General features: G+C 34.3%; 1 non-coding gene across 1 annotated transcript; it reads right to left on the minus strand.

Annotated features, from left to right (window-relative positions):
* Window positions 1-334: 334 nt before the first annotated feature.
* Window positions 335-439, minus strand: LOC141569762 (U6 spliceosomal RNA). Its single transcript, XR_012493562.1, has one exon. It is a non-coding gene; the product is annotated as a U6 spliceosomal RNA (small nuclear RNA).
* Between the last annotated feature and the right edge of the window lie 11,963 nt (window positions 440-12,402).

The raw sequence follows: 12,402 nt of genomic DNA on the forward strand, positions 1-12,402 counted from the left end.
AGTATGTCTATCCTTTCCTCCATATCACAATGGATTACTATTGCTTTATAGTAAGTCTTGAAATCAGGTATTTTCTTTTTAAGATTTTTGTTAAAACTGTAGCTAACATACAATATTATATTAGTTTTAGGGGAACACCATAGTTAGTCAATATTTATGTACTTAAAGAAGTGATCACCATGATAAGTCCAGCAACCATGTGACACTATAATATGCTATCACAATATTATTGACTATATTTCCTATGTTGTATATTACATCCCCATGACTTATTTGTTTTACACCTGGAAATTTGGACCTCTTAATCTCCTTCACCTTCTCTTCCCCCCTTTAAAAAAATATGGAACACTTCACGAATTTGCATGTTGTCCTTGCGCAGGGGCCATGCTAACCTTCTCTATCATTCCAATTTTAGTATGTGTGCTACCGAAGCAAGCATTCCCCCTTTTTTAAAATTTTGAATTATAGTTGACATTCAATATTATTTTATATTAATTTCAGGTGTACAGCATAGTGGTTAGACATTTATATAATTTAAGAACTGATCCGCCTGATTAATCTAGTCCCCACCTGGCACTGTACACAGTTATTATAATATTATTAACTATATTACTTATGCCTTACTTTACAGCTCCATAACTGTTTTGTAACTACCAATTTATACTTAATCCCTTCAACTTTTTCACTCTGCCCCCCAAGCCCTTCCAATCTATCACTCCAACAAATCTAGTATCCATCTGACACCATACATAGTTATTAAATTATTGACTATATTCCTTATGCTATACTCTGCATCCCCATAACTACTCTGTAACAACCAATTTGTACTTCTTAATTCCTTCCTCCTTCCCCTTTTTTCACACACACCCCTAAGCCCCCTCCCATCTGGCAACCATTTAAATGTTCTGTGTATCTATGAGTTTGTTTCTGTTTTATTTGTTAATTTTTCTCTTTAGATTCCACATATAAGTGAAATCACATTGCATCTGTCTTTCTCTGTCTGACATACTCCACTCAGCACAATACCCTCCAGGTCCCTCCATGTCACCACAGATGGCAAGAACCCATTCTCTTTCATGACACAGCAATATTCCACTGTATATATGTACCACCTCTTCTTTATCCATTTTTCCATTGACAGACACCCAGGCTGCCTCCACATCTTGGACATTGTAAACAATGCTGCAATGAACATATGGATGCACAGTTTCCTTTGAAGTAGTGTTTTGAGATTCTTCAGATAAATACCCAGAAGTGGAATTACTAGGTCCTTCTTTGTCTCTTGTTATAGCCATTGTTTTAATGTCTCTTTTGTCTGGTATAATATTACAACTCCAGCATTTTTTGTTTTCTTTCAGTTACATTTCCATGAAATATCTTTTTCCATCCCTTTCCTTTCCATCTGTGTGTGTCTTTCAATCTGAAGTGAGTCTCTTGAAGGCAGCATATGTAAGGGTTTTGTTTTCTTATCCATTCAGCCTTCCTGTGTCTTTTGTTTGGAACATTTAATCCACTTACATTGAAAGTAAGTGTTGATAGATATGTAGCTATTGCCAATTCATTATTCATAATTTTGATTTTTTTTTTCCATCTTAAACAAGTCCCTCTATCATTCCTTGTGATACTGGTTTGGTGGTGATGAACTCCTTTAGCTTATTTTTTTCTGGGAAGATCTTTCTCTGTCCTTCAATTTTAAAAGATAACCTTGCTGGGTAGAGTATTCTTGGTTGTAGGTCCTAACTTTTCATCACGTTAAATATTTTGTGCCAATCCCTTCTTTTCTGCAAAATTTCTGTTGAGAAATCATCTGACAACATCATGGGAGCTCCCTTATAAAATACTAGTTAACTTTCTTTTGCTGTTTTTTAGGATTATCTCTTTGTCTTTAACCTTTGGCATTTTAATTATGATGCGTCTTGGTGTGGGCCTGTTTGGGTTCATCTTGTTTGGGACTCTGTGCTTCCTGGGCTTGTATGTGTATTTGCTTTGTCAGATTAGGGAAGTTTACTGTCATTATTTCTTCAAATAAGTTATCAATCCCTTACTTTCTCTCTTCTCCTTCTGGTATCCCTATGATGTGAATGTTGTTTTGCTTGATGTTGCCCCAAAAGACTTAAACTGTTCCTACATTTTTGGATTCTTTTTTCTTTTTGCTATTCCAATTGGGTGGTTTCTGTTACCTTGTATTCCAAATCACTGATTCAGTCCTCTGCTTCATTTAGTCTGCCGGTGATTCCTTCTAGTGCATTCTTCATTTCAGTTACTATATTATTCACTTCTGATGGGTTCTTTTTCATGGTTTCTATGTCCTTTTTTATGCTTGCTATCTTTTTGTTGAAATTCTCACTAAGTTCTTTGAACATCCTTATAACCATTGTTTTCAACTCTGTCTCTGGTAGGTTGCTTGCCTTCATTTCATTTAGTTCTTTTTCTGGAGTTTTCTCCTGTTCTTTCATTTAGGATGCATTTCTTTGTTTTCTCATTTTGGCTGCCTCTCTGTTTTTGTTTCTATGTAGTAGATAGATCTTCTATGTCTCTCAGACTTGGCTGGGTCACCTTATGTAGTAGGTGCCCTGTGGGACCCAGTGGCACAGTCTCCCTTGTCACCTGCTCCAGGTGCTCCAGGAGTGCCCCTTGTGTAGGTTGGGTGTACCCTCCTGTCATAGTTGAGACTTGACTGGTATTGGTATGTCACTGGGTGGAATTGACCCTTAGGCTGATTGGCTGTAGGGTTTGGCCACGTCCACAGCTTACGGGCTGCTGAGCGGGGAGTTGAATGCATGGAGTGGGATTCACCCAAGTGGGCTCTGGTGTCTGTTGAGATAACCCTTTGTGTGTCCTGCTATGAGGGTAATTTGGCAGTGCTTTCCTGTGGTCTGAAGCCAACTTCCAAGTATGTTAGTTCTGGGCCTTTTGGGAGTGGCTCTAATGCAGTCCTAGGTCACCCACAGCCTGTGACCAGTCAGGGACTACCTGGTAATAGCTACAAAGCTATCCATTGTTGATTGCTGCCTGTGCTAAACCTGGAGGCGTGTGGGAGAGGCCACATTGCAAACTGAGGACGTCTGCCACCAGTTCCGGGCCTGGGGTAGCTTTGCAAAAAAGCCAAGACAACCCAAGGTCTGCTAATACCTGTCAGCTCCCATAAAGTTCAGCCACTGATATAGCGTCATGCAGTATACAAGTTGGGTGTGACAGGGTCTCAGGGAGCCACTAGAATGGGAGGAATTGTGGTCACCATGTTAATATAGATTCTGGTTTGGTGCCAGTGCTGAGCTTGGAGCTATTCAGCAAAAGTCTCAGAGCACACTGAGGCCAGTTGTCTCTTGCATGGGGCCTGTGGACTCTAATAGTTTTCCAAGAAAAATTGCAATGTAGGCAGGGCTGGCTGCTCACAGAGAAAGTGCTTCTGGCATGGGTGAGTTGGGTGGGGCGGGGTCCTAGTGGAGTCAGCAGGGTGGAGCAAGCAGAGCTCAACAGGTGACTCATGTTCAGTTTTGGCCATGAGGGGTAGGACTCAACATAAAAAAGATGGTTCCTGCCTGTTGGCTGCATGGGAGCAGGACCCCACACAGGGAAAATGGTGACGGTCCTCCAGTGCTTACTCTGAAGCCACACACCTCAGTCGGCCCCCTGTATCCCTCTGATAACCCCCTCCCCAGTCACCATTTCTCCACCAAAGCCCAAGGTGAGTGCCTACAAGTGAGATTTTGCACGCCAGCCCCTTAAAATGATATCTGGATTTCCTGCAGCCTGCCATCCCACCCAGTCATTTGGAATCCCTACTGTTTATCACAGCCAGATGTTGTGGAGGTTCCTTTTCTCAGCACCAGTACTCTGGGCTGGGGAGGCCGGTGTGGAGCTGGGGTCTCTCACTCGTTTGGGGGGAACCTCTGTAGCTGAGAGATCCCTCCTGGTTTTCAGTCACCACATGGAGGTTTGGGGCCAGCCTGTTTCGTGTCTCTACCCTGCCTACCAGTATCGATGCAGCTTCTTCTTTATATCCTTAGTTATAAAACTTCTCTTCAGCCAGACTGCAGATGGTTCTCTAGGTTGATTGTTCTATAATTTAGTTGTAATTTTAATGTGTTCATGGAAAGAAGCAGGCAGGGTGTTTATCTACTCTGCCATCTTGGATCTCTCCGAAATTAGGTAGATTTTTAAAAATTGTTCTTTTTAAAAGTTGCTTTGACAATTTTAGGTCACTTGCATTTTCATGTACATTTAGAATCAACTTGGCAATTTCTTAAAAAAGATCCCCACTGGAATTTTTATTTGGATTGTGTTGAATCTACAGATTAATTTATGAAGAACTGATAACTTAAAACCTTGAATTTTCCAGTCCATGACCATGGCTCTTCTATGATATGTTTTTAATTTCTGTCAGCAGTATTTTGCAGTTTTCAGTCAGGAGATATTTCATGTTTTTTTCAAAGTTTTTGTTGTTGTTGTTGTTGTTAAATTATTTCTATTTTGGGAGAGGGACTGTTATCAAATAATTTTTAAAAATTCTATTTTCCTCTCATTTGGTAGCATATAGAATGTAATTGATTTTTGGATAGTTACTTTGTATCCTATGACCTTGCCACCTTCATTTGTCAGTTCTATTGTTTTGTAAAATCTGTAGGATTTTCTAGATAAACAATCATGTCATCTGTAAATAGAGACCATTTTACTTCTTCCTTTCCAATCTTTATGTTTTCTATTTCTTTTTCTTGCCTTATTGCAATCTCTAAGACTATCAGTATAACATTTAGTGGAAAGTGTTCGATGTTTCACCATTAGGTAGGCTGTTAGTTTACTTTTATTTTCTCTTTTTGATAGGTGCCATTAATCAGATTGAGAAACTTTTCTTCTATTCCTAGTTTGCTGTTTGTTTCTTTTTATTTTTAACCATGAATTGTTGTTGAATGTTTTCAAATTCTTTTTCTAGATCTATTGAAATGATTATGTGTTTTTTTCTCCTTTATTCTGTTAATGTGGTGAATTGTATTGACTTATTTTTTAATGTTAAATAACCTTTCATTCCCGGGATAAATCCAAGTTATTGTGTTACCTTTTCAATATGTGGTTAGACTTGGTTTACTAATATTTTATTAAGGGTTTTTGCCTATACATTTATGACAGATAGTGGTTTCTTTCTTTCTTTCTTTCTTTCTTTCTTTCTTTCTTTCTTTCTTTCTTTCTTTCTTTCTTTTTCTTTCTTTCTTTTATTCTTTCTTTCTTCCTTTCTTTCATAATATCTTTGTCAGGTTTTGATATTACGATAATGGTGGATTCATAAAATCATTTGGCAGGAGCTCCCTCCTCCTCCATGTTCTGAAAAATATCTGTTTTATCCTGTCAAATTTGATAGGTTATATATATCAAGAATTTGTCCTTTTACAGTAAGTTATTGAAATTGTTAAAATAAAGCTCTTCAAACAATTCTTGAAATTTTAAAATATCTTCTTAATATCTCTAGGACATGCTTTGCTAACTGCTTTTTCATTCCTGATAATGATTTATATTGTCTCTTTTTTCCTTAATCAACCTAGCTAGGGTTTTGTTTATGTTTTCATAGAACTGGCTTTTGACTTTATTATTATTTTTTCTGTATTATCTATTACATTTATTTTATTTTCTTCCTACTACATACTTTTGGTTTATGTTCTTATATTTTTAGCTTCTTCAGGTGGAAATTAAATCATTAATATTAGTTTTTTCTTCTTTTCCAATACAAGCATTTAAAACTGTAAATTCCCTTCTAAGCACAGTGATTTTTTTTTTAAAGCACAGTATTTTGATATTTTATTTTCATTACCATTCATTTAGAAATAATTTTTGGTTTTCTCATTTCCTTTGTCACTTCTTCTTTGGTCATAGATTATTTAGAAGTATCTTAAATTACAAATATTTGAGGATTTCCTAGATTCCTGTTGTTATTGGTTTCTAATGTAATTCTGTTGTGTTCTGTATTATTTCAACCATTTTTAGACACATTGAGATCAGTTTTATGGTCATACATTGATGAATATACCATGTGTATGTGAATATACCATGTGCATGTGAAAAGAATGTGTATTCATAGTTTTTGGGTAGTCTATAAATATTGATCAGATCACCCTGCTTGATATTGTTACTCAGATTCCCCTGTTTAACTTGATTTTTGTCTAGATATTCTATTAATTACTGAAAGAAGGGTGTTAAAATCTCCTATATGATTTTGGAAATGTCTGTTTCTCTCTTTAATTCTGTGAATTCTTGTTTCATGGATTTTGAAGTTCTGCTATTAAGCACATGTACATTTACAATTTTTCCTGACAGATTTATTCTGTTATCATTATAAATGTTACGCTTTACCTTAGTAATACTCTTTGTCATAAAGTTTCTGTCAGCTAATATAAATATAGCTACTGTGACCCTCTTATGCTTACTGTCTGCATAATAATTCTTTTCAATTCATTTTTTCACGTATGTGTGTCGTATTTAAAGTATGTATGTTATAGACATTAAAAGTAATGTATGTTTAAGACAGGGTCTTGAATTTTTAGCATTTCTGATAATCCCTATCTTTTAATTGGGGTGTGTCATCTATTATCATTTAATATAATTATTGATATGGTTGTCTTTAGATCTATTGGTTTTTGTTTGTTACCTCTTATTTTTTCTCTGTCTTCCCCACTTTCCCTCCTTTAGATTATTTGAATATATTTTAGAATTTGATTATAATTTATCTATCAGCTTCTTAACTACATCTTTTAAAATTTTTTTAGTGGTTGCTCTAGGGATTACAGTATACATTCTGAAGTTGTCGTAGCCTTCTAAGGATCAATATTTTACCACTTACATAAAATACCTTACAACACATGGGTCCATTTTCCACCCTTCCTCACCTTCTTTGAGGTAATGTTTATCATAAATATTACAACTACCTGTAGTTTCACTCCACAAGAGAAGGTATTGTTTGCTTTAAATAGTTGCACTACATATGGATATTTATTTAAGAAGTGATCCCTTGATTGTACACCTGAAATTAATATAATATTGAATGTCAGCTATAACTGAAAAATTTAAAAAAGTGGGGGAAGGTAAAGAAGAATAAGAAGTTCAAAGTTCCAGCTATAAAACAAATAAGTCGTGGGGAATGTAATGTACAGCATAGGGAATATAGTCAGTAATATTGTGATAGTGTGGTACAGTGTCAGATGGTGGCTGGACTTATGGTGATCACTTCTTTGGGTATATAAATGTTGAATAACTATGGTGTATACATGAAGCCAATATATTTTAATAAAAATATCTTTAGAAAAAAATATATATAGTTGTACCTATTTTAAAGAAATTAAGAGAGAAAATGGTCTTTTATTTTCACTCAAATATTTACATTATTTTGATTCTTTTCATGTATTTTTGAAGAACCAAGATTTTTTCAGGTGTCATCTCTTTTCCACTTGAAAATTTTTCTTTGGCATTTCTTATAGTTCTGATCTGCTGGTAACGAATTCTCTTATTTGTCTTTTGTCTGACAACATAAAATTTATTCTATGCCTGTTGCTTCTTCCAAACTTTGACTCTTCTCTCAAATCCACATGCTTTTAATTTATAGTATTTAATTTGTCAGAGGATTGTTTTAAGTTTACTCACCCATACTGGAAGTAGAATTCCCATTAACCTGTTTTAAAAAAAAAAAAAATTTGAAACATGGGAAAGTGTTGATGCAATAATGATAAATGAGGAATATGATGATTAGCAGAATGTATTCCAGTTTTTGAAACAATGTAGTTATACATTTATGATGTATAGAAATGAAAAGGAAACTTATCTAAGTCCTAATAGGAATTATTTCCTGGTTGTTGGATTACGGCTGATTTTTACTTTATTCTTTGGAACTTGCTATAAGTCATATTTTTAAGAATAGCACATTTAATTTTATGATCAGAAAATAACAAAATTGACTTAAAATGATGCTGGAAGGCAATGAATTAATAAATAATAAATGAATCATATAGCCAGTAAATCCTTTAGTATTTCAGAGGAAGAAAAGATTATTATCTTGACCGGAAGATCAGAACAGTTTTTCACGGAGAAGGTAGGATATGAAATGTTTCTAGAAGCAGACAGTTTAAACAAGTGTTGGGTGATAATGGTGAAGTGGAAGGGACATTTCAATATTTTTCTTATTATGGAATTTTAGTCCTTGAATTCAAGAAGGTATATGGCAAGCTTGTCTCTTTTTTGAGTTGCACTATGAGTTTGTTTCATTGCATTTCATCCATAGTCTGATTCTGTTAGCAAGGGTAACCAAGGGATAGGTTACTCATTGAGCCTTCAGCTTGGTTTCTATTTCTGGCTCATTGGCTGGGACTGGGGAAGTAAGCAAGAGAAGAATGAAGTAATTTAAAATTTTATTTAACTTTTTATTTGTATTTCTTTCTTTTTATCTCCTTCAACATTTTATTTTTCATCTAGGGAAATATTCGCAAACTGTGATAATGATCTCATAAACTTCCATTTTCAAATTTCTTGGGAGAATTATTCCTTGTTTCTCTGATGTCATTTTCTCTGCTGTTATCTTCTATTTTTTTTTTTAAAAAACACACATTTTTTAAATTAAAAAATTGAAAATTTAGCTTGCAATTAAAAGTTAAATGTTTTAAAACATATCATGTAGCATTTTGTTAGGAAGTTCAAAAAGCTAATTTGGAATACAATATGACTATTTTGCTTTCTAATTTTAACAAAATTTTAAATGAACAAGCCGCCACTTGCTGGAAACGTCAAATTATGTAAACATTTTTTTTTTTTTTTATTCTTTGAAACTTAACTTTTATATGAAAAGAGCAAGTTATAATAAAAATATACTGCATATAAGTTATTAAATCACAAATCCAGCCTCCAGGGTACATCCTGGAGTGAACACTGACTAAAGCCATATTGCCCTCCCATCCTCTACAGGGATCACTGATGTTCACTATGATGAGCCTGAGGCCTTGCAAGATTCTGAATCTTCAAAGGAAGATTCAATTATGTTGTGAATACAACACAGAGAAATGAGCTTATATATGTTAGAAAGATTACTAGTAAGAGTGTTGGAATTGTAAAGTTTTTTCTTAAACATCAGATAAAAATTATTTTAATCAAAGTACCCTATATCTTGAACATCTGAGCTAATGCTTACACATTAAATGCTTATACATTTTGAAATAGTATAACCATGCAATATTCTTAGAAAAAATATAGTTTATAATAAATGAAATGATACTTTGTGTTCATTTTCTTGTCAGTATTCTATATATTTGTCATTGCAGTTAGTCAAGTTTTCTAATACGTGGGCGTCCAAATCATCTCTCTACAATCAGCAATAACAAATATCAGGACAATACTGGATCATTAAAGAAATGTATACTTTTTAATGAGGCTCTAAAGAGCACTTTTTCACTGATCATTTAAAATTCACTTAAGCATCTGGAATAGATATGGCTACTACAACTTTCTGTGAAGTTGGAAATGTTCTGTATCTGCAATGTCTGTTCCAATAACAATTAGTCACATATGGCAATTGAGCACTTAAAATAAGGCTAGTGTGCCATAAAGACTGAATTTTAATTTTTATTAAATTAATTAATTTAAATGGCAACATGTGGGTAGATTTAGATTTTGAGTCCTCATATATTATTGAAATGCTAAAGTGATGATAAAACTTTAAGTAGTTTTTCCTTCCTTTGTCTTCCTTAATTCTGAATTGAGAATTTAGTTAGAAATTAAAAATTCAGAAAAGCTTTTTAATCCATCCCAGTCGGTCTCCAAATAAACAAGAAGAGGATGACACAATTGAGCATACAATCCTAATGTTTAAGTTGTTCGTCCATTTGTGACATGGTTTAAACGTTCTCCTGACTTAATTTTTTTTTAAATGCTCTGTATTTGATACTCTGTTAAACTGGTTCAAATTGTTTAAAAATTATATGCATAAAATTAAAAATGAATATTAAAGTTTGCTAAAATATTTATATTTATTCTTGAAGAAAAGAAGCCTGAATACCTAGTCTTGTTGTGCAAATCATATAAAATTATTTTCACTGTCTGTGGATTTTGGTAGTGGCTAATATCCTAATATACAGCATGACAAAAATTTCTCAAGTGAAAGGAGAATGTAATAATTAAGCACATTTATCCCTCTTCAAATTCTATCATCAAACTTTTAATGGTTTGCCATGAATACCTTCTAGCAGTTAGGGTAAGAAATATTTACTGCACATAGCTCTTCCCCTTTTTCTGTGGTAAAACATTTTATGAAACAGTGGTGGTATGTTGTGACAAGAGGGGGATTACACAAGTTAAAATACCATAAAATGCCGTACACTTTATATACTCATCTAGGTATTCTTGATCTCCCTCTCTCTCTCTCTGTCTTCCTCCCCCAACACCCCCCCCTCCTGAATTTGAGACTTGAGTATTTTTAGTGTACTATTATTCATAGATTTAATGGGCATCATTCTAGTCATAGTTAGGGGAAAAATAAATTTCTTCTTATGCTCAACGGGCCTTTTTGGACTAGCATTCAATATTTTGCCTTTAACTTTTTATTTGTTAACTTTCCCTTCATCGTAGCCTCTCTTTCTGCTCCCTGACTGAGGTTAAGGTAAGAAGTCCTGACAAAAAACTTGAGGAAAGGAAGGAAGAGCAGTCATCTGCAGGCTCCATTTTCATCTGCAGGGTCGCTATAATATAAGATATGGCAGGTCTAACGTTCTTGGTCTTTAAAAGTGGCTTATAGCATACTCCAGTTAACTGTTTAGTCCTTCCGTTCCTCACCCCCCTACTGTGGAGTGTCTCGTTAATGCTGGGAAATCTGTCGATTACATGTTGCCAATCCCCACTGAAGACAGGAATAAGTGCTCAATTGCATTTCAACGTTATTTTCCACTTTTAATACCCACTATGCTATGGCTCAGCAGAGCACTTTGTAGATGGCTACATTCAAATTTGTTTTTCTATCAATATAATGTTGTAAAATTTGCCCTAATGGCCTTAATCTGTATTATATGCTGTATAGATAATAGGATAATTTTCCTAATGACAATAGCTAATATGTGCTATGCATATGGAACTCTAAATTGTGATAATAATGCCTTTTGGGTGACTGTAGTCTCCACTTTTCTGATGTAAGATTTTGTAAAAATGGCTAGTGATTTTACTGATTATTCCCAAATGGTTCAATGAACACATTCTTAATGATGCTATGAATAAACTTTTAAAAATTATTTTGCTCAATAAAGTGCCTATGTAGTAGGAGTTTTAAGCCCTGCAAAATTTACTCAAAAGAATTTGATCTTTAAATGTTGCAGTCAATAATTGACTTTATTTATTTTAGAAAAAAAATAATAGCTCTTTTAAAATCGAAAAGTGATTCCAGAATTGAGACTTTTGTTCATTGCACACAATATTTATGTCTGTACACTTATAAAGATCTAAAAAAAGGCCTTTTCAAAGGAAAACTGTACTTCCTAAACTCTTTTAATGCTTTGCCTCTATCTGGTTCCAGTAGCTTGCTAAGGCTCTCCACTGATTATGTTGCGACACTGATGGAGTGCATTGTTGTGGTGATACAACTGTATGAGCACCTCAGGAATGAAAGGAAAAGGGAAAATTCATTTGCAAAGATTTGAAAGAATGACTCAAAAGAATGGATTCTGGTACTCCTTTCAGTGCTTATGCTTCTTTCCTTGTGAAAAAAGAAACATCACCCTTAGTGTGGCAGGTCAATAGAACTAGTTTCTTAGATTGAAAAACAAAACAAAACAAACCAAAAACACCAACAAACTGTCCAAGGATCATTCCTGTCCTGGCTGAAAGATTCTATACTCTGAGAGATTGCAGAAGGTACTGATAAAGAAATCCTATCTTTCTTGTCTATGGCCCTTTAGGTGTCAGACTATCTCAGGATTTAGTACTGGTTATCACTCTGTATTCATTCAGGAGTACGAAGTAATTAGAAGCAACTTATAGTTTGTCAGAAAAAGAAAGCAGTCCTTCATAAGACCCACACATGTATAGTGACTCCGTGAAAAGTAATTATTCTAAGGTGTTTTACCTAAGGCCCAAGAAGCTAAATCTTGAGATGGCATTTTGCTTATTCTAGCTCTCTAGATAATTAAACCTATTAAAATTGTTCTAAAATTATAGAAGCAACCTATACTCTTTGTAAGACAATACAGAATGATACAGTGTTACATAGGAAAGTATTATTAGGTCAACTAAAAAATTGGCATATGGTTGGTAGACTAGATAAAAGTATTTTAGCAATGTTAAATTTTATGAAGTTGACAATTGTACTGTAAAAATGTAAGACATTTAGTACGTAAGTATTTAGAGGAAATGCTCACCGAACTATTTAGGAGTGAAGAGCTTTATTCCACT

Source organism: Rhinolophus sinicus, chromosome 18, assembly GCF_057876585.1.
Source record: "Rhinolophus sinicus isolate RSI-liver-muscle chromosome 18, RSI-T2T, whole genome shotgun sequence".
NCBI classification, from domain to species: Eukaryota; Metazoa; Chordata; class Mammalia; order Chiroptera; family Rhinolophidae; genus Rhinolophus; species Rhinolophus sinicus.